Genomic DNA, 22,169 nt, shown 5'->3' on the forward strand with positions numbered 1-22,169 from the left:
CTACAGAGCAGCTACTAATGTGCCTGGTTACAGCATTGGGTGGCCTGCAAGATTGGTTTCTTTGATCACAACCAGCTAGCTCTTAAAACGAAAACTGTGGTATTTTATATAGCAGAAAATAAAATTAATACCAATAGAACAAGGAATAGGATGACTAAAAATTTTCATTATTTATTTTTTTGGTAGGAAAAATATCTATAGCCTATTGATTTAAATTAATGTAATCTAGTTCTCATATCTTAATCTTACACCTGCTGAATTATTTAAGGTATATGGATCAAACCTAAGTGTGACAATTAAAAAATAGCCAAGGAATCCTCCACAGCATGATCTATGGCATATTTTATCTTTCCTAGTGGAATCCGCAGAAGTATTTAATTCAAAAATTTTGATTCAATATTTTTTTTTGATAATAAATTTTGATTTAGTACTTAAAACACTTTATCAATCATTTTCATTTTTCATCTCATTCATAGGATGGAACCCAAATAAAGAAAAGAACGGATCCCTGTGATACTTAAAAAAGATGTTGTGTATTATATTTCAAATATATCTGTCCAAAAATAGCTGACCGCGTGCGCTTACGTATATATTAAAATATTAAAAAAATTAAATTTTAAAAATATTTAAATAATTTAAATAAATATTATATAATTATTTTTTTATAAATATTTTAATATATATTCTACGATACTTTTTAAGCACCATCGGTGATCTAATTTTTATAAAAATAAATTAAAAAAATCGGAAGACTTTAACCATCCCATCCCTAGGTGGAAAGTCCATCAGATTCTTTCATCCCATCCCATCTATCATTTAAAAAAAAAAAATTCACATTGCTTTGAGTTACGTACTCAATCGAAAATTTTATTCGTTTGCATTCCATCTACTGAAGGAATTTATAATGATTTTAATTCTAATTTTCGATTATATTAAAAGAAAATATATGCACAGATAATCTGGAAAACGGTAATCAGATATTATTATTATCAAATAAAATTTTAATGGACAGAAATACTTTTTGAAATAGTCCTCTAGGAAAGTACAAAAACGTAGGTTTCCGCCTGCCGCCCCACGTGATAATGGCACGGTAAGGGGGTTCACATGCATTAACTAACGACAAAGTGGATGCTCTTCATCACAAAGACACAAACAAAATTTATGGGGCCTACTTAACTTAAAATTATATGTAGGTTGATAAGGTTTCTTGTACTGCCACACCAGCAAACAATGAAGTTATTAACCTCGAAGTCCTCTCATTTCAAAGTTCAAATTATAAAATTTTTACCACACAGATGGCATGGTACACGTGCCGATTTTTCCATTTGCTCTGGCTCCCTATAAATTGAGGGAAGACTGGAGGAGTGCAGCACAAAGAAGCAGTGTGATCGCTGAGAACAGACAAAAAGAGGAGGCAGGATGAGAAGCCGCGTGGTCGTTTTGGCACTGACGATGGTGCTTGCTGTTGTCTTCTCTGCCCACAACTCCTTCGCCCAAGATGAAGTTAATAATTATGAGGCACCAAGTGAAGGTAGTAATGCACATACTTAACTCAGTTCCTTGGGATTTCTTTCTAGGCTATTATTACTTGAGCTATCATCCACAACAAGTGTGTGAGCGAACTAACATTAATCTTCTCTCCTTTGGTTTATATACAATAAAATAAATATTGCAGATGATGGTGTTGGCACTCGATGGCCGTGCTGCAACAAGTGCGGTGTATGCACCAGGTCTAATCCGCCACAATGCCAATGCTTGGATTTAGTGAAGGCCTGCCATCCAAAGTGCAAAGAATGCGTGCAGTCGCCCCTCAGGATCTACCCGCCACTGTACCAGTGCAAGGACTGGATCACCAACTTTTGCAAGCACAAGTGCAACCCCAAGCCACTCAGCGACGAGTAGCAGCACTGCCGAGTCGCCTACCGTTGCGCGCATCCCCGCATCTCTATTTCTATCGACGTAAATAAACTCGTTGCCTTGAGTTGGGTTATAATTCAGCCAGTGTGGCGTGCTTCCTGTACTTTAAGACGTGTGCTGTACCATGTTATCGATCTATTAAATAATGATCAGCTCTCGGGGCTTTAATTTTGAATTTGTTGGAAGTTGATAAGGGTTCCCTGTTTCTCTATGGGCCAACCACACAGATGGAAGCTGTTCTTTAGCTCAGGCGGTACCGCTCTGCTTCCTAAAGGCTTGTCTTTAATTGTTTATCAAAAAAAAAAAGCTTATCTTTAATTCGGGGCAGTACAAGATTTAAAAAAAAGGGCTTGCCTTCGATGGACAAGACTGGCATGAAGCCAGGATGAGAACTGAATTCCGCTTTTGATGATTCAGGACTTCGAGAATTTATCATTATTTTTAAATAATGGCACCAACGGATAATCTTGATTATATTATTTTTTTATTTTTTTATACATAAATATCATGAATCTAAAAATAACTTTCTCTCACATCAGAACAATGTAATCGTCAGCTTATATAAATAATAATAATAATAATAATAATAATTTTTTATAAAAAAATAAAAAATAAAAATTTATATATAAAAAATTTTAAATTTATTATTAAACTATCATTTATTTTTGAAATTTTTCATCTCACAAAAAATTTATGAAAAAAAAGCTTACCAACCAAAATTAAACATCATTGATTTTTGGCAACAACCATTTATGAAAAAATATAAGATGTTGGAGAAAATCTTGTCCGACTTGATAATCTCTTAACCTCGTTTAGTTTAACCATCTCTTCTTCAATGGTATAAACGTTGAGTGTCAGTAGATGATGAGGATATTAGCATCAATATTTTTAAAATCAGGCCACTTCAATTGGTCCGACAAGTTAAACTATGAATTGATCTTTTATCTGGTCCAAAAAGATAATTTATAAGTGATTAAAATTTGATCAAATACAAAGATGATAATCGGATAGATTTTTTTGGATATATGATCCATCTTGAATTCTAATAGAATTCGTCTAATAATATCTTATAAGATTTGAAAAGATTTAAAATTTAAAATTAAAATCTATTTGAATTTAAAAATAAATTAGGATTTGCTCCTCGAATATATACTTATTCTCTATGTCCAATTATATAATTATATATATATATAATATTTTTGTAAAATATATATTTTTTATGTTGATCGATAATGTTTTTATATTATTTAAATTTTTATATCTAAATACCCAATAGGAGGACTCAGTCACGTTACTCGACAAAACTACTAATAATTTTAGGGCCAGGATGATATTTGAATTCCACTTTCGATGATTCAAGACTTAGGGTTAAAATTTTTTCTTCTGGGACGATGGCACCCATGGATAACCATGATAAGTAGGACCCTTTTTCCTCTCTCTATGGCTCTCCGTACATAAATAACACGTTTTTTCCTTCTAAAATGGTGGCACTCGTGGATAACAATCTCCCCCTCTCTCTCCCTCTCTCTCCATACGTGTTAATGGCAGCCACGGATAACGATGATAGGTACGACCCTTCGGTCCCCCCGCCCCCGAAAGAAATACATGAATAAAACATGTCCGAGCGACCATATGATAGGGCCGTATATTCGAACAACATGGTGAGACCCTCATGTGTTATAATTTTTTTTTTCTTTTACGCAAATGTTCAACAAAAGGGCAGTACTTGCAGTTTGTAATGCAAGCTCCGTAGCCTAGTATGTTGTTGTAAGGTGTAGTAATAAGCAGAGGTGTGCTTGATAGCACCTTCATGGTTAGAAATTTGACCTCCATCTTTCAATAGCCAAAATCTATCCAGATGGTACCTAAAAATAATCAACATCTTATTCGAAGAGAAAAGATGAAAAAACTTATATGCCAACAATCTTAAGGCCTTCTTAGTTAAAAGTAATTGCACTCTGAAATATAAATAATAATAAATAATTTCCATTCTAACTGATTGAAAGAATATTATAAAAAAATAAATATTAACGATGGCTGTAATGAGTAGTAGCAATGGTAGATCAATCATCGCTAATAAATATTTTTATCGATGGCAATTGGCGATGGTAATTTTATTATCGCTAATAAATTTTTTTTTCTTTTAAAGATTGTTAGAGACAGATTCTTAATTATTAGCGATGGTATTTCTTCGTCACTAATAAAAAATATTTTTTTAACATTATTGGCTATCAAAATTTTTTTATTTATTAAAATTATTAATGATAGTGAAAAAAATATTAGCAACGGCAAGTGCTGTTACTAATAACCATTAACGATGGCACTATTAGCGATGGCATGTCCATTGCAAAAAATAAATTTTTTTATTTATTATAATTCTTAGTAATGGATCAAAAAGTATTAAAGACGGCAAACGCCATTGCTAATAATTATTAGCGATAGAACTATTAGCGATGGAACATCCGTTGCAAATTTTTTTTTTTATTTTTTTCTAAATATGATATAATTTTGGAATTTGAAATTTATCTTCATCATTTATTATCTAAATAATTTTTATTAGAGTATCATCACAAAAGACCACCTCGATCTGATAGCCCTAGGTATGTTAACCATTAAAATTTGATTTCGATGGTCATGAATAATCACATGATGATCTGATAGATAGAGACCACCGAAGGATTCAAAAATTTACAACAATGATCTCGATGATATTTGTAATATACTATCAAAATTTTACTTTAATCGAATATCATTATCATGATCAATTTAGTATGGGATGATTTGGAGAATAGGCGAACAACAATTGAATCACTACAAGAATAGAGAGTTTTGCAACGTATTTTTTTGTGATGAAAAAAATTTTCATCGTCAATAAAATTATTTATGATGTTTCTAAATTTTTATCGCTAATAAAAAAATATTTATGATGATTGTGTATTTTCATCATAAATAAAGAATATTAGTGATAAAAAAAATTTCATCATAAATATAAATTATTTACGATGATTTTTTTCATCATAAATAATAAAATATTATTTAAATTTTAAATTTTTAAATATTATCGATAAAAACTTTTCATCATAAATAATATAATTATTTACGATAAAAATTATTTTTTCATCATAAATATTTATTATTTATGATTAAAAATTTTCATCACTAATATTTGAAGAAAAATAAAAAATTTTAAAATTTTGAATATTACAGATTATTTATGATGTAATTTTTCATCATAAATAATTAACTTATTTGTGATGAAAATAATTTTTTTATCGTAAGTAAAAATTATTAACAATAAAAATTTCATTAGTAATATTTAAAAAAATTATAAAATTTAAAAATTTAAAAATTTAAAAATTTAAAATTATTTATGATGAAATAAGTTATGTCATAGATAACAAAATATTTATGATGAAAAACATATTTTTCATCACAAAATATCGATCATTTACGATGAATATTTTTCATCGCTAATATATAAAAAAATAAAAAAAATTTATAAATTCAAAAGTTCAACTATTAGCGATGAAATAATTTTTGTCGTAAATAATGAAACTATTTACGATGAATAAAAGTATTACATCACTAATACTCAAATTTTTTCGATAAAAATATTTCATCACCAATAATAAAAAATTTAAAAATTTAAAAATTTAAAAATTATAGATTATTTACGATAAGATAATTTTATCATAAATAATTATATATTTTTGATAGAATTTTTATTTTTCATCACAAAATCATTGATGATTTACAATGAATATTTTTCATCGCTGATATGTGACAAAATAAAAAAATTTTAATTTTTAAAAACTAGACTATTAGTGATGAAAATTTTTTTATCGTAAATTATCAAGTGCATTGACGATGAAAAGCATAGTTTTTGTCGCTAATAAAACTATTTTTAAAAGATTTTAAAAATTTAACAATAAAAGATTAGTTATGATGAAAAATTTACATCATATATAATCCCCTATTTGCGATGGAATTTCAATTATCTGTCACAAAATTATTGATAATTTATGATGAATATTTTTTATCGCTAATATGTAAAAAATAAAAAAAATTAATTTTTAAAAACTAGACTATTAGCGACAAAAAATTTTTCATCGTAAATCATCAAGTGCATTGGTGACGGAAAGCAGAGTTTCCGTCGCTAATAAACCTATTTTTAAAAAGTTTTAAAAATTTAAAAATAAAAGATTAATTATGATGAAAAATTTACGTCGTAAATAATCTCTTATTTGCAACGAAATTTCAATTATCCGTCACAAAATCATTGTTTATTTACGATAAATATTTTTCATCGCTAATATATGAAAAATAAAAAATTTTAAAATTTCAAAAACTCAACTATTAGCGACGAAAAATAGATTTCTATCGGTAATACTTGTTTTTACGATGAAAATTTTTTATCGCTAATATTTAAAAAATTTTAAAAATTTAAAAATAATAGATTAGTTGCAATGAAAAAATTATGATTGTAAATAATATGTATTTACGATGAAAATAATAGATTAGATAAGCAAATTGAAACAAAGTCACTTGATATGCATCCTAGACAATGTGATTCAGTCTAAATAATTTTTCATTGGAAGACTTAGATCCCCATTCTAAACCCATTCTCATATAAATATCAAACAGTACTATTCATTCAATTCTAAATAAAACCAAACTTATATCTCTAAACCCTTTTTTACGTTTATGTTGGTTGCCCATCTTATGTTATAGCTTCAGAATCATGATCTAAAATATAAGTGGATTCTAACATGATAAAATGATGTATGAATCATTGAGGTACCTGTGGTAGAATCTTTAGAGGCAAGGACCACGTATGAATACTTGAGGTATCTATCGTGAAACCTTTAGAGATCAAGATACCAAATATATAGATCAAATTATTATACGTTACTCTTTCTTTTTCTCTTTTCTCTCATTGCCCAAAGTGATGAGTTTAAGGCCCTCCACACCTCTATGATCATCAAACAAGAAGAATAGCTAGAAAAGAGATTATTAATTATTGTGCTTTGGTATGAAATTATTAATTATTTTATCAAATATTGTGCTTCTAACTTGAGGGCTAATTTAGCTAGGAGATTTGTGCCAGATTATCTCTATCCAAATCATATAAACTACCTACTATAAATGCTAAAACAAATTGGTTGACTTTCATCGAAAAAAAAGGGGAAAGCAAGAAAACCATGGCAAGAGTCTTCTACCAAACTAAGTTGGCTATATATATATATATATATATATATATATATACATATATATACATATATATATATATATATACATATATATATACATATATATAATATATATATATATACATATATATACATATATATATATATACATATATATATATATATATATATACATATATATATACATATATATACATATATATATATACATATATATACATATATATATATATATACATATATATACATATACATATATATATATATACATATATATACATATACATATATATATATATATACATATATATACATATACATATATATATATATATATATATACATATATATATATATATACATATATATATACATATATATATATACATATATATATATATATATATATATATATATATATATATATATATATATATATATATATACATATATATATACATATATATATACATATATATATATATACATATATATATACATATATATATATATATACATATATATATATATACATACATATATATATATATATACATATATATATATATATATATATACACACACACATATACATACATATATATATATATATATATATATATATATATATACATACATATATATATATATATATATATATATATATATATATATATATATATATATACATACATATATATATATATACATACATATATATATATATATATATATATATATATATATATATATATATATATATATATATATATATAAACTTTCTATGGAAGGCCTACCAACTAAAGAGTTAAGTTGTATCACGTGGCTCATGTTTATTTTTATCGCAAATTTTTTAGAAATTTTTTTTTTTCAATAATTATTAGCTATAAAAATATTTTTTCGTTGCTAATAATACAATTAATGACGTAAAATTTTTCATTGTAAATAATTTTTTTTGATGGGAAAACTGTTTAGTGAAATTTTTTTTGACGGAAACTATTAGCGACGAAAATTTTTTCATTGTTAATAAGATTATTAGCGACGAAAGATTTTTCTTTCAGCGCAAATAATATTTTTTTGGTGGGAAATATTTTTTAGTGAGAAATATTTTTTTTTGGCGGCAATTATTAGCAATGAAAAATTTTTCGTCGTTAATAACTTTATTAGTGATGATTTTTTTTTTATCGCAAATAATATTTTTCATGCAATTATTAATGATAAAAATTTTCATCGCTAATAGGTCGTGTGCTGTCAAGTCTTATCCTGAAATCCATTTTCTTCCCTTGCCCCCCTGATTTTGCACGAAACTGATCCCCCCTCTCCCAGCCGTCGCCATCCACCGTCACTGTCCGTCGCCGTCCGCCGGTAAGGTAAGTTTTTTTTTTTTGGTGTGTTCTTGGGCCACCTGTGGGCCGTCGGGGATGGGGTCGGGTCGGGCCGAGCTGGCGGTGCTGCATCCACCGTTGATAAATTTTTTTTTTTGGTGTTTTCTCGAGCCATCGGGGGGTCGACGGGGATGGGGCTGGATCGGGTCAGAGGGGACGGAGCCGGGATCGATGGGGATGGGGCCGGGTCGGGCAGGGCCGGCGGTGCCTGCGTCCGCCATTGATAATTTTTTTTTTGGTGTTTTCTCAGGCCATCGAGGGGCCGATGGGGACGGGACCGGGGCTGAGGCCGGGTCGAGCTGGGCCGGCGGTGCCTGCATCCAGAGACTTAGACAAGTTTTTTTTTTTCTTTTTTTTTTGGTGTTTTCTCGGGCCACCTGGGGGCCAACTGGGATGGGGCTAGGGCTGGCGGGGATGGGGCCGGGCCGAGTCGATGGGGATGATGTCGTGGCCTGCGGGGATGGGGTCGGGTCAGGTCGGGCCGACGGCGTAGGCCGAGGTCAGTGGGGATGGGGCCAGGCCGGTGGGGATGAGGCTGGGCCGAGCCGGTGGAGATGGGGTCAGGCTGGGCTGGCGGGGATGAGGCCGTGCCGGCAGGGATGGGGTCGGGTCAGTAATTTTTTTTTTTTGACCAGTAAAGATGGGGTCGGGGAGGGGGCGACCAGGGAAGATGGGGTCGGAGAGGGTGTCGGTCGGTGGAGATGGGGTTGAAAAAATTATTTGATTAATTATTTGATTAATTATATTTATTACATATTATTTTTTAGTATTACTATTAAAATTATTTAATTATTTGATTAATTATTTTTTTCACTAATACAATGCACATTGCTGCTATTTAGTATAATTTAATTATTTTATGTGCTATTTTGTATGCTGCTAAAATTATAATTAAATATAAAAGTATTTTTATTTTAAAAAAAATTCTATTAAAATTTTTGATGAAAAAATTTAAATACGAAGTTATTTTTTTGCAATAATGGTATGCGATGTAATTGTATTCATCAAAATATTATCTATTTTTTATTATTATTTAATATTATATTTATTTATATATCAATTATTGTAGATATGGCACTAGGAGACAAACGATGATGTTGATGTTCACAGCCTACTTCGGAGGTAGAGGCACCTTCATCGATCTTCGTTGCCGCATCGGCTCCATTGTCAAAGGGTCCTGCACTGGCAGGTCCTAGTGAGGTGGGTCCCAGTGAGGCAGAGCCGAGTGAGATGGATCCGAGTGATATTATTATATTTTTTATATAATAAAATTTAATTTTTTTATTTGGATCATACTAATAATTTATTTATTATTGTTTCAGGCCAGTCTTCATCGGTAGTGAGACGAGGGCGAGGTCCATCGAAGAAACTCGCTCTAGAGCGTTGGAGATGCAAGCGTCCGAGATAGTGTCTCCGTATCAAGATACCAGCCGGCTACATCAGGCCCATTAGGAGATGATGCAAGCCATGGCAGACTGAGCTAGGCATAATATGCCGCAGTTATGCCCCCATGATGCTCTTCAATTTACGTCACATTCTACAGGCTTAGAAAGAGATTTTCTACACTCACTTATCGATAAAATAAATTATATTATGAATATTTAATTTATATAGTATTCTTCTAATATTTGTTATTGACAGGATGTATTTGACATCATTGATTTTGAGGAGGATCGTGTGAGGTGAGCCGTGGACACTCATCTATCATTGCATTTCAAAGATTATCACCATCACATGCATCAGCATTGGTATCGTGTGGGGCAAGATCATAGGGAGGAGGCAGCGCGGCAGCAGCCTTATGACAGCACACTATGGACGATTGGACTGCCATATGCCGGCATTACGAGGATCCGGCATATCAGGTTACACATTTAAACTTCTTCTTTTTTTTAGAGTTTAATGATTGAATCATTTATTCTTAAATTAAATTTATTATCTACTAATTTGACTGGTAACTGTACAGAGTCGATGTGCCCAGAACATCGTAAATCAGACGAGACAGACCGTACCGTATTATGGGGGTTCGAGATCATTCGCTCGTCACATGGAACACATGGTAGGTAATTTTTAATTTTTAATTAACATATAATTTTCTAATTATTTAAAATTTTTTAATTATTTCTCAAATTACAGAGAGATGCTAAGAGTGGCGAGCTTCTTGGTAGGATCAATATCTGCTAGCGGATCCACTAGCGACGATCAAGGGAGTGGATGGGGAGTCGGGAGCTCTTTGTAAGTTTTTTCAATTATTTTTCATTCACAGTCTGATTTTTATTATAAAATTAAAATAACTATAACTTTAATTTTTAGGACCGTATGACAGACATAAGATCCCAGCCTACCCCTGAGGGCTCGATCGCACCCATAGATGATGAGATCTATGATCGGATGCTCGGTACGAGATCCTGTTATGTTAGGGGTCAGGGTACGGGATCACTGCTCCCTCATCCTCACGCTCATCTACGGTTGACATCCATTTTGCATGCGAGGCTCGGCTGATGGAGGTACAGAGGCAGGCTGTTGAGAATCGATAGCAGGCTGAACAACGAGCTGAGGAGTTGGCTGCATATGTCGACGAGTATCAGCAGTTTCAGATTCAGATGATGGAGCAGATGGCGCAGATGGAGCAGATGATATAGCTGATGAGGCAGTAGCAGGCCGGTCCGAGCTCCGTTAAGCACTCTCCTTCTCTGACTCGTTCTTCAGATGTCGATATTTGACGACTTCTTCATGTACTTTTTTTATTTCAAATCTCTTATAATTTTAATTTAATATAATAAAATAATAAAATTTATTTATTAATTTATTATATAATTTTTTTATTTTAATTTTTTATTTTTAATTTATAAAAAATATTATACATATAAATTAAAAATATATATTCATAAACTATTTTTTAAAAAAAATATGATTAAATTATTAGGGATGAAATTATTTTCGATGAAAGATTGGTCACCAAAAATATTTTAGTAACATAATTTAATTTTTTAATAAATATAAAACTATTAAAATTTTACATATAATTAATAGCGATGAATAATTTTTTATCATAAATAATTATTAGCAATGAAAATTTTTATCACAAATTATCTTATTTACGATGTAATATTTTCATCACTAATATTATTTAATTTTATTTTCTAAAATTTTTTTATTAAATTAATAGTGATGAAAAATTTTTATTGTAAAAAATATTTTTTTCGACTGAAATATTTCATCGCTAAAAATTTTTAAAAATTTTATTTTAAAAAATATTTTAATTAAATTAATAGTAATAAAAAATATTTCATCGCTATTAATTTTTTACTTATTAGCGACGTTATATTTCGTCACAAATATATTTTTTTACGATTAAAATTTTTCATCATAAATTTTTAACGATAAAAATTTTTCATCACAAATATTGTTTATTAGTGATGAAAATTTATTTCATCATAAAATATTATTGACGATGTGATTATTTGTAATGAAAAATTAGCGATGAATATTTTGTCACTAATAACTATTAGCGACGAAAATAGATTATTAGCGATGAAAATTTTTCGTCGCTAATAATCTCTTTTCTTGTAGTAAATATGGCACTTCTATTAGAGGTGAAAGGGCCATATCAAATCAACTACTTTCACACTAATAATAGCAGGAATGAAACTAGAGGTACGTATACTGCTTTCGGGCGTAGCTCAAGATCTCTATACAGCAGCTTGCGAAAGTGAAAGTCTTTTGTACAATAGTAGCATCTTTAGTACCGTACCGCGTATAAAGCCAGCATCCCGTTAAATGAAAATCGAGTGAGCAAAAGGCCAAGCAGCATCCGATTATGATATAATTTTTTAGATAAATAATCTTTGCTACTATTTTGATAGTTTGTATGGTGATAATCATAAAACTCGAATTGTGCATATATGAACGATCCAAAACTATATATCTCTTGATACTTATTTTTAAAATCTTTAAGTAATTATACTTGTGCTTTTGTAAGATCTGCTTAACATAGATGGTTCATATACGCATGATTTAGATTTTACGATCACCACCGTATGAATAATTAAAATATAGCAAAGATCATTTATCTGAAAACTTATTTTAATCAGACGTCGTTTGGCCTTTTGATTACTTATTTTTTATTTAACGGTCAAAATCATCTCGTGCTAAATTAATCTTGATAATGATATCCGATTCAAATAAAATTTTGATAGTGTGCTATAAATATCATTGAGATCATCGTTGTAAGTTTTTGAATCCATCAGTAAACTTTATCAGATCATCATGCGATCGATCGTGATTGTTGAAATCAAATTTTATTGATCAACATAGCTAGGGCTATCAAATCGAGATAATTTTTTGTGACGATACTCTAACGATAATTATTTAGATAATGAACAGTGAAGATGGACTTTAAATTCTAAAATTATACCATATTTAGATATTTTTTTAGAGATGGAGTCATGATTATTAGCGATAGATTTTAGCGACAGTAAATATATCGTCACTAATATCTTTACCGATAGTATTAGCAACGGCATGTTCGCCGTCGCCAATAGTCTGCCATATAAACCATGTGGGGGAAAAATTTTTCGCTCGTCCGCTCATTCTCTCCCATTTCCACCACTCATCCTCCTTTAGATGGCACCATCATCCACCCGAACCCCCCTTTCCTCCTGTCTCTTCGGTGTCTCGTAGCTGCTCCGACACTGCCGGCCCCATCCCTGCACTGGCCCAATCTCGAGCTAGCCCCACGGCCCTTGGCTCGGCCTGACACCAAGCTGACCCCATTGGCCCCTTGGTCCCTACCCTGGCCCCATAGCCCGTGCCCCACCGGCCCCAGCTTATGGCCTCGCCCGGCCGGCCCTCGAGCCCCCATCCCGGCACGATCCTGCGGTCACCTCAAGCTCCCGCTTGCCGGATCCTAAGCCCTTCAACCACCTCCCGCCTCCCCAAGCCCTCAGACCACCTCCCCCCGACTGTCTCTGGTCCCCTATTTCCCTCACCGTCAGATTCGGCTTTCCCAAACCATTGGCCACCTCCCCAAGCCTCCAGCCCTTGGCCTGCCTCCCCCGGCCGCCTCCCTAAGCATCGAGTCCCCCACCGCCTCCCCGAGCCCCCAGCCCCCCTTCCACAGGCTACCTCCCCGAGCCCCCATCCGTCGGATCTCGAGCCTTTGATCGCCTCCCGCCTCCCCGAGCTCTCGGCCCATCTCTTTTCGATCGAATCGTCGATTATCAGTATGTGATGGTTTAATCTTTTGAATTTTTGTTTCTAATGGTTTTTTGATATTTTATTTGGTGGTTTATTATTGTCCAAGTGTTAACGTATAGAGTGAAAAATTATAGTAATAACATGATTGGATTACAGTCAAAGGAGTTATTGGATAATTCATACTGTCCATTCATGTATCATGATGCTAAAAACCTGATGTAATATTTTATTTTAAACTTTTATTATTCACATGTGTATGCTTTAATATTTTATTTTTTTATCCATTAGCTAGTCTCATGTACACACTATCTTCTTTATGTTATCAGACCTTATTTTGTATCCAAGGGCTTAGATTAATGTTTGCTTGTCCATGATTTTGAAAATAGTTCTCATGCTTGTAGATTAACCGAGTTGAGTACATGCATTCAAGGGCCTGATCGTAAAGCAAATCAGGTACATTATTATATTACACTGGCCCTACTTTCTTAGTGTCTAAGAATATGAATTGTATTTGTTAGTCTGATGCTGTAGCAGAACTTGTTTCCTTTTATGAATAAGTTAGTCTGATGTCGCCTGTCGCCGATGAAGAGCATCTGCAAAACAAAATCCTCACAGATCAGAATTGTGTTCGGCAAAGACCCTCCGATGCTTAAGTCAGCAGGAAGTGGTGAATAGCGGATGAGGAATATTTGAATTGGAAGAGTTTCAGTCCAGAATTATCTTACCCATGCTGCTCATTTACCTTTTTTTTATAGATGATTCTGATGTAACCGTCGAGCACGTAGTCTCATTTTTTATGGCACTAAATTATCGGACCATAATTATGGAGTTAATGAATCATTTATGTCCACTAATAACCGTGACACGTAGTCGATAACTGTTTATAATGGTTAGATGTATTGAGAAGATAAGCCGACTATATATCTGTAATAGTAGTAGGTTGGTGGAGATCTGAATGAGAATTGGATGGTAATTCTGATATGTCGATGGTCATTAGTCGGATATTAATTGAGTCATCGTGGTTGTCCGTTGTTGGTTGATAATAGTCAACTGTCGGTTGGTTAGCTGATTGTTAACCGGAGTATTACGTTTATAAGATCGATGTAGAGTCGAAGTCGGTAGTCGGTTGAATGATCCCAACATATATATATATATATATATATATATATATATATATATATATATATATAATATTTTTATAATATATATATTTTTATATTCATCAATAATATTTTTATATTATTTAAATTTTTATATATAAATATCTAATTGGGGGATTCGTTCACGTCACTTGGCAAGACTATTAATAATTTTAAAGCCAGGATGACATTTGAATTCCGCTTTCGATGATTCAAGATTTTGGGTTAAAATTTTTTTCTTCTAAAATGGTGGGACCCATGGATAATCATTATAAGTAGGACCCTTTTCCCTCTCTCTATCGCTCTCCATTCATGAATAACTATGATAGATACAACACCCCCACACTCTCCCTCCCTCCCTCCCTCCATACATGTTAATAGCACCCATGGATAACAATGATAGGTACGACCCTACACGAATAACACATGTCCGAGCCACTACATGATAGAGCCGTATATTTGAACAACATGGTGGGACCCTCATGGAATATGATATTTTTTTTCTTTTACGCAAATGTTCAACAAAAGGGCCGTACTTGCAGTCTACAATGCAAGCCCCTTAGCCTAATATGTTGCTGTAAGGTGTAGTGATACCGTCGATGTTGATCACGCAGAGGTGTGCTTGATAGCACCTTCATGGTTAGAAATTTAACCTCCATTTTTCAATAGCCAAAATCTGTCATGATGGTACCCAAAAACAATCAACATCTTGTTCATATGAAAGAGAAAAAATAAAAAACTCATATGCAAAAAATCTTAAAACTTTTTTAGTTAGAAGTAGTTGGATTCTAGAATATGAATGACAATGAGTAACTTTCATTCTAGCTGATTGGGAGGAGTTCCATTAATATTTTAATTTCATAAGAAGTGGGGATCCTTTAATTCCCCAAAATACAATCACTACGCTTCCCTACTATTCAAAACTTATTCCAATTCTGATTTTGATTTTGATTATGAATCAAACATGTTGAGAGATATGAGTATTTTGATTTCTATTATAATTTATTTCGATTCCAATTCTGGTTACGAACCAAAAGCCACTTCAAATTTGTTGTTGATCTGCCATTTATTTTTTAGATCTTTTCCAAGTCAGAAAGTCCTATGATAAGAAACTTACCAACCAAAGCTAGACGAAATTGATTTCTAGAAGCAACTATTCATTGAAGAAAGATAATATATTGGAGAAAAAATAGATCATCTTTGTCAGCAAATGAGGACATTAGCCCCAATATGTCAATTCTAGATGCCTTTATAAAGTACTCCTATGATGCATCTGTATGTTAAACCTACTTTCATTCTATATGAAAAAATCATACTATTATTATTGTTCAAAAATAATATAATATAAAATTTATTAAATTAATACATATCTAATCTTGTATGACTTTAATTATTTAATCCAAGTACTTAACTATTCCAAATAGCATAACTAACACATGCTATGTAATGCATATAATAGTACAATAACCTAATAATCCTTACATGATTGTTATCCTGATGCGGTATAAAACTATACTTAATTAAATAAATAAACAATCAACAAAATATAATAAGAAGCTTATCTTTGCCATTTGGTACAAAAAGCCCTCGAGCTTTTTTTTCAAACCATTTGATGAGGGACCACTGAAAAAGAAGTGAAGCAAGGGACTAAGAAAGAACACTACAAGAAATTAAGGTAATAGCGACGGCCATTAGCGAAGGTATTTTTACCATCTCTAATATATCTATTAGCAACGACATTATTGACAGTAACGATTCTGTCACTAATAATTATTTTATCGATGGCTATTAGAGATGATATTTTCACCATTGCTAATATTAGTTTTACCAACAGCATAAATGGTATTAGAGACAGCATCGTCGTCACTAATAATCATTAGCGATGGCACTATTAGAGATCGAAATCACTATCGTAATTTTTTTTTATTTATTAAAATTATTAAAGATAGCGAAAAGAGTATTAGCAATGGTAATTGCCGTCTCTAATAATTATTAGCGACGGCACTATTAACGACTGCATTCACTGTCGTAAAAAATAAAAAAATTTATTTATTAAAATTATTAGCAACGGTGAAAAGTATATTAACGATGGCAGTTGTCGTCTCTAATAATCATTAGCTACAACATTATTAGCGATGGTATTCACCATCGTAAAAAATAAAATAAAAATTATTATTAAAATTATTAGCAATGATAGTAAAAGTATTACCGACGGTAACTGCCATCCTAATACTCAATATAAAATATAATTTTTTTAAATATGATATAATTTTAAAATTTAAAATTTATCTTAATCATTCTTTATTTAAATAATTATTATTAGAGTATTATCACAAAAAATTATCTCGATCTGATAGCCTTAGCTATGTCGATCAATAAAATTTGATTTCGACGGTCATGAATAACCATATGATGATCTAATAGATAGAGAGAACTGATGGATCTGAAAATTTGTAATAATAATTTTGATGATATTTATAGCACAGTATCAAAATTTTACTTCAATTGGACATCATTATCATTATCAATTTAGTATGAAATAATTTGAACCGTTAAATGTAAAATGAGTGATCAAAAGGCCAAACGACGTCTGATTATAAGATGATTTTTTCGATAAATGATCTTTGCTACTACTTTAATCATTTATACGAATGATTGTAAAATTTAAAATATGTATATATGAACGATCTAAAACTATATATCTCTTAATACTCATTCTTAAAATCTTTAAGGAATTATATTTATACTTTTATAAAATTTGCTTAACGTAGATAGTTCATATACGTGTGATTTTGATTTTATGATCATCATCGTATAAATGATTAAAATAATAGTAAAGATTATTTATCTAAAAAATTATCTTAATAGGATATCGTTTGGCCTTTTGATCACTCATTTTTTATTTAACGATCAAAATCAAAATCACACGTATATGATGTCTGATTAAAGTAAAATTTTGATAGTATGCTACAAATATCATTGAGATTATCATTACAAGTTTTCAGACCCATTGATGATCTCTATCTATCAGATCATCATGCGATCGTTCGTGACTATCAAAATTAAATTTTATTGATCAATATAGCTAGAATTATCGGATCGAGATGGTTTTTTGTGATGATACTTTAATGATAATTATTTAGATAATAAATGATGAAGATAAACTTTTAAATTTTAAAATTATACTATATTTGGACATATATGAAGGTGTGGAAGGTTATTAGTGATGGTAACATTACCATCGCTAATTCAGCTATTAACGATCAAAAATCTATTTAGCGATGTTTGATCACGTCACTAATAATAAATATTATTAGCGATGGTGTTAGAGATAATATTAGCGACAGTATTAGAGACGGAAGTCATGTCATCATTAATAATTTTAAAAAAATTATTTTAAAAATCTGATAAAATTATTAGCGATGGATTTTTATTTTTAGCAAAAAAAATTTCATCGCTAATGCCATCATCGATGGTATTAGTGACGGCAAGTTTGCCGTCGCTAATATAAAATTGAAATATTTTCTTCTCCGCTCATTCTCTCCCGTTCCCGTTCCCGCCCCCCAACCCCCCTCTTCGGTGTCCTCACCCCCCCAACCCCCCTCTCCAGCGTCCCACGGTCGCTGCGACCTTGCCAGCCCCATCTCCATGCCAGCCCAACCTCGAGCCAAGCTCATCGGACCCTTCCCCACTGCCCTTGTGGCTCGCAGCCCCACCGACCCTAGCCTGCAGCCCCGCCCCTGCCCCCCACTGCCTCACCCTGGCCCTGCCGCCCCCCATGGCCTTGCTGCCCCCAGCCCGTGGTCAGACTCCGCCTACCCCCGAGCACCAACCCCGGCCCCGCAGCCCCCACCCAGGCCCCGCCGCCCCTTGCTCGCGGCCTGACTCCGCTGACCTCCGAGCCCTTGCCCCAGCCCCATGGCCCCCACCCTGGCCCCACCACCCCCAACCTGCAGCCCCATGGCCCCTGCGCCGGCCCTGTCGCCCCAAGCCCGCAGCCCCGAGCCAGCCACCTCAGCCCTGCCCCCGCTGCCCCTGCCCCATGATCCATCTCCGCATCAACGCTATGAGTATTAGTGACGGCATTAGCGATAACTAATATTGTCTACTATTAGTGATGGCTAGAGTATCATTACTAAAAGTAAATTAAATATTGATTTAATTAATTAGTTAGATAATTAATTAATTAGATGCACGAAACTTGGATTTGGGCATGCAGAGTGTTCAGATTGAGGGAAGATGCCGGGCAGCATTGCAAACATGGGGTCTGGGCATGTCCTACGTGTCCGGACCTCATATCACAGCTGGCGTTCAAGGCATCTAGCCCTCATGCGCCCAATGCGCTTAGGCCGATGGAAGGCATCAGGCAATATTAATTAGGTATTAATTTTAATAAAATTTACATTATATGGAGTGATAGATCCGTCAGTTAATTAATATACATATTCTAATGTATCCATATATTTATTTATTTTTTTATGAATGAAAGAATTATATACATTGATCAATTGATTATCCACTATGGACAGTTTAGAAAATACAAGTAATTCTATAGGTTATTACAGTAATTAAACGATATACTGAGGGTTCGCAAAAAATTTCAGACAGTAATTTTTTTTTATTCTCCTTACATGGGAGAACTAAAGAGAAATACTGTCAAAATTTTTTTCGACCCCTACTGTATATCATTTAATTACTGTAATAGATCTATAAAATTAATATATTTTTTGAATGGGATAGAACCTATCTTTATCTATTAGTTGATGATAGGATGTATTTACTATGTAAGCCATTTTGAATGATAAAATAGTATTTAGCAATTGCCTTATATTTATGTATATACAGAATTCTTAAATAGTCTACATGGATCGTAGTTGGATGAACCGTCGAGCAGTCGATGGAGAGATTTCTACTGAATATAGGGAGGTTGTAGAGTATTTCTATGATTTTATTTTTAGAAATATGGCACTCTTACATCAAGGATGGGCTCATTGTCCGTAGAATAGATGTGGCAATAGAGAAATATTTGATAGAGATAGAATTACTGTCCATTTGTATAAGAGTGAATTTATGCCCAACTATAAGTATTGATACTTACATAGAGAGACGTAAGAGAAAGTTGTAAGGGTTAAAACCGAGCAAGAAATGGACACGGATAGAATGTTGGACATGGTTATAGATGTGGCTGGTCCTAAATTTAACTGAAATATAGAGGATGATCCAGAAGCTGACAGCGACGATTTCTACCATATGCTGAAAGATGCTAATGAATTATTATGGTTGAGATGTGAAATACATACTGTACTATCAGCTGTGTCAAAGTTGTTGAACTTGAAGGCTGAGTTTATTATGACGGTCAATTGTTATGATAGGATGGTAGCAATAATAAAGAAAATACTATTGAAGGATGAGAAGCTTATTGAAAACTTCTATGCTTCAAAAAAAATGATAAAAAAGTTGGATATGGAATGTGAAAATATAGATGCATGCCATAATGGTTGCATACTTTTCTATAAGGAGGACCAACAGAAGAGCTTATGCGGCATATGCGATGCAAGCCGATTTAAGCTGAGGTAAGAGGGTAGGAATCAGAAGGACATATCATACAAGATTCTTCGATACCTTTCCCTCACTTCTAGACTTTAGAGGCTCTACTTATCTAAGAGTCCTGCCGGACAGATAAGATAGCACAAAGAAAGACCATGCAAGTACCCCGATATGATGTGTCATCCATCGGACAATGAGGCATGAAAGTAGTTTGATGCTTCCACCCTTTATTTGTCCAGAAATCATACAATGTCCGATTGGGTCTATCTACGGATGGTTCTATACCATTCAGTCATGCAGTGACCCCTTGTTTATGTTGGTCAATCTTCATCACTTCATACAATCTGTCACTTGAGATGTGCATGAAAGAACATAACATCTTTTTTACATTAGTCATTCTTGGACTATGACATCCTAGTAGAAGCATTGATGTATATCTAAGGTCTCTTGTTGATGAGCTAAAATTGTTATGGTCTAATGGCATTCATACTTTTGATGCATCGAAGAAGTAGAATTTTGTAATGAAGGCTGCGTTGATGTGGACCATTAGCGATTTTCTTGCTTATGGGATGCTATTAGGATGGAGCACTCATGGGAAGCTAGTATATCCCTATTGTATAGAGAATACAAAATCATTTCAGCTTGAGCATGGTCGTAAGCCTTACTGGTTCGATTATCACCGTCAATTCCTCCCCAAGCATCATCCTTTTCGAAAGTAATGGGACACTTTCAAGAGGAATAAGATAGAGAAGGACCATATGCCTCAGCTTCTCAGTGGTATGAAAGTGTTGCAGAGTATATCCCAATTAGATGAAGTCCCGTTTGGCATTGAATTTGGTAAGTAGAAGCCTGGGGGGTTCGATACAACTCATAGCTGGGTGAAGCAAAGCATCTTCTGAGAATTGCCTTACTGGTCCACCAATTTGATCCGTCATAACTTTGACATCATGCATATCGAAAAGAATGTATTCGATAATATTTTCTATACTGTTATGGATGTCAAGGGCAAGATGAAGGATAATCCAAAAGCTTGAGCAAATATGAAGAACATATGCAAACATTCTTTATTAGAGCTGATTGAGGTATCACCTGAAAAATTTTTGAAGCCGAAAGTATCTTATACCTTAACAAGAGAGCAGCTGAAGGATATTTGCGAATGATGTAAGAGCTTGAAATTTTCAGATGGTTATGTAAGTAATCTAGTTCGGTGCATCAATATCAAAGATTACAGGTTTTATAGGCTAAAGAGCCGTAACTGTCATATATTCATGGAATGATTACTCTCATTAGCTTGGTGTGATCTCCTTCCCAACTCCATATGAAGTTCTTTAATCAAGTTTAGCCTTCTATTCAAAGACATTTGTGCTATCAAACTATTCACCGATCGTATCTCCAATCTTGAGGCTAACAGTGTAGAGACCATATGCAAGTTGGAGAAGATATTTTCTTCCAACTTTTTTGACTCTATGGAGCACCTCGTGATTCATCTGACGTATAAAGTTAGGGTGGAGGATCCATTACAGTATAGATGGATGTATCCATTTAAAAGATACATGCACAGTCTCAAGAAGAAAGTAGAAAATAAGGATCGAGTCGAAGATTCTATTGTGAAGGCTTATATAATAGAAGGGATTTCAAATTTCAACCAACACTACTTTAATCCCAGTGTACAGACCAAGCTAACTCAAGTGGGCCAAAATGATTATGGTGGTACTGAGGGATCAGAGTGGGAGATCTCTATATTTGCCTATCCCGCTCGAGAATTTGAGCACAAG

The 22,169-nt window shown here is 32.9% G+C and overlaps 1 non-coding gene across 1 annotated transcript; it reads left to right on the plus strand.

The window, feature by feature from the left end:
• The first annotated feature begins 1,371 nt into the window (after window positions 1-1,371).
• LOC105060883 (uncharacterized) lies at window positions 1,372-2,092 on the plus strand. Its single transcript, XR_012138491.1, has 2 exons — window positions 1,372-1,531; window positions 1,676-2,092. It is a non-coding gene; the product is annotated as an uncharacterized protein (transcript).
• Window positions 2,093-22,169: the final 20,077 nt, after the last annotated feature.

Source organism: Elaeis guineensis, chromosome 2 (assembly GCF_000442705.2).
Source record: "Elaeis guineensis isolate ETL-2024a chromosome 2, EG11, whole genome shotgun sequence".
NCBI lineage: Eukaryota > Viridiplantae > Streptophyta > Magnoliopsida > Arecales > Arecaceae > Elaeis > Elaeis guineensis.